We start from the raw sequence: 3443 nt of genomic DNA, 5'->3' as shown, positions 1-3443 counted from the left end.
CTGGAATAACACATTGACATAACCACCGCTATCTGGAATAACACATTGACATAACCACGGCTATCTGGAATAACACATTGACATAACCACGGCTATCTGGAATAACACATTGACATAACCACGGCTATCTGGAATAACACATTGACATAACCACGGCTATCTGGAATAACACATTGACATAACCACCGCTATCTGGAATAACACATTGACATAACCACGGCTATCTGGAATTACACATTTACATAACCACCGCTATCTGGAATAACACATTGACATAACCACGGCTATCTGGAATAACACATTGACATAACCACGGCTATCTGGAATAACACATAACCACCGCTATCTGGAATAACACATAACCACCGCTATCTGGAATAACACATTTACATAACCACTGCTATCTGGAATAACACATTTACATAACCACCGCTATCTGGAATAACACATTGACATAACCACGGCTATCTGGAATAACACATAACTACGGCTATCTGGAATAACACATACCCACGGCTATCTGGAATAACACATACCCACGGCTATCTGGAATAACACATACCCACGGCTATCTGGAATAACACATACCCACGGCTATCTGGAATAACACATACCCACCGCTATCTGGAATAACACATAACCACGGCTATCTGGAATAACACATTGACATAACCACGGCTATCTGGAATAACACATAACCACGGCTATCTGGAATAACACATAACCACGGCTATCTGGAATAACGCATAACCACGGCTATCTGGAATAACGCATAACCACGGCTATCTGGAATAACACAACCACCGCTATCTGGAATAACACAACCACCGCTATCTGGAATAACACATAACCACCGCTATCTGGAATAACGCATAACCACGGCTATCTGGAATAACGCATAACCACGGCTATCTGGAATAACACAACCACCGCTATCTGGAATAACACAACCACCGCTATCTGGAATAACACATATACATAACCACCGCTATCTGCAATAACACATTTACATAACCACCGCTATCTGCAATAACACATTTACATACCCACGGCTATCTGGAATAACACATTTACATACCCACGGCTATCTGGAATAACACATTTACATACCCACGGCTATCTGGAATAACACATACCCACGGCTATCTGGAATAACACATACCCACGGCTATCTGGAATAACACATACCCACGGCTATCTGGAATAACACATACCCACGGCTATCTGGAATAACACATAACCACGGCTATCTGGAATAACACATAACCACGGCTATCTGGAATAACACATAACCACGGCTATCTGGAATAACACATAACCACGGCTATCTGGAATAACACATAACCACGGCTATCTGGAATAACACATAACCACGGCTATCTGGAATAACACATAACCACGGCTATCTGGAATAACACATAACCACGGCTATCTGGAATAACACATAACCACGGCTATCTGGAATAACACATAACCACGGCTATCTGGAATAACACATAACCACGGCTATCTGGAATAACACATAACCACGGCTATCTGGAATAACACATAACCACGGCTATCTGGAATAACACATAACCACGGCTATCTGGAATAACACATAACCACGGCTATCTGGAATAACGCATAACCACGGCTATCTGGAATAACGCATAACCACGGCTATCTGGAATAACGCATAACCACGGCTATCTGGAATAACGCATAACCACCGCTATCTGGAATAACACATAACCACGGCTATCTGGAATAACACATAACCACGGCTATCTGGAATAACGCATAACCACGGCTATCTGGAATAACGCATAACCACCGCTATCTGGAATAACACATAACCACGGCTATCTGGAATAACACATAACCACGGCTATCTGGAATAACACATAACCACGGCTATCTGGAATAACACATAACCACGGCTATCTGGAATAACACATAACCACGGCTATCTGGAATAACACATAACCACGGCTATCTGGAATAACGCATAACCACGGCTATCTGGAATAACGCATAACCACGGCTATCTGGAATAACGCATAACCACGGCTATCTGGAATAACGCATAACCACCGCTATCTGGAATAACACATAACCACGGCTATCTGGAATAACACATAACCACGGCTATCTGGAATAACGCATAACCACGGCTATCTGGAATAACGCATAACCACCGCTATCTGGAATAACACATTACCACGGCTATCTGGAATAACACATTACCACGGCTATCTGGAATAACACATAACCACGGCTATCTGGAATAACACATAACCACGGCTATCTGGAATAACACATAACCATGGCTATCTGGAATAACGCATAACCACCTCTATCTGGAATAACACATTACCACCGCTATCTGGAATAACACATATACATACCCACCGCTATCTGCAATAACACATTTACATACCCACCGCTATCTGCAATAACACATTTACATACCCACCGCTATCTGGAATAACGCATAACCACGGCTATCTGGAATAACACATAACCACGGCTATCTGGAATAACACATAACCACGGCTATCTGGAATAACGCATAACCACCGCTATCTGGAATAACGCATTACCACCGCTATCTGGAATAACACATAACCACGGCTATCTGGAATAACACATAACCACGGCTATCTGGAATAACGCATAACCACCGCTATCTGGAATAACACATATACATACCCACCGCTATCTGCAATAACACATTTACATACCCACCGCTATCTGCAATAACACATTTACATACCCACCGCTATCTGGAATAACGCATAACCACGGCTATCTGGAATAACGCATAACCACGGCTATCTGGAATAACGCATAACCACGGCTATCTGGAATAACGCATAACCACGGCTATCTGGAATAACGCATAACCACGGCTATCTGGAATAACGCATAACCACGGCTATCTGGAATAACGCATAACCACGGCTATCTGGAATAACGCATAACCACGGCTATCTGGAATAACGCATAACCACGGCTATCTGGAATAACGCATAACCACGGCTATCTGGAATAACGCATAACCACGGCTATCTGGAATAACGCATAACCACGGCTATCTGGAATAACGCATAACCACGGCTATCTGGAATAACGCATAACCACGGCTATCTGGAATAACGCATAACCACGGCTATCTGGAATAACGCATAACCACGGCTATCTGGAATAACGCATAACCACGGCTATCTGGAATAACGCATAACCACGGCTATCTGGAATAACGCATAACCACGGCTATCTGGAATAACGCATAACCACGGCTATCTGGAATAACGCATAACCACGGCTATCTGGAATAACGCATAACCACGGCTATCTGGAATAACGCATAACCACGGCTATCTGGAATAACGCTGGAATAACGCATACCACGGCTATCTGGAATAACGCATAACCACGGCTATCTGGAATAACGCATA

This window comes from Salvelinus namaycush, unplaced genomic scaffold (genome assembly GCF_016432855.1).
Source record: "Salvelinus namaycush isolate Seneca unplaced genomic scaffold, SaNama_1.0 Scaffold1264, whole genome shotgun sequence".
Classification (NCBI taxonomy): Eukaryota; Metazoa; Chordata; class Actinopteri; order Salmoniformes; family Salmonidae; genus Salvelinus; species Salvelinus namaycush.
Note: the sequence above shows the minus strand (reverse complement) of the source record.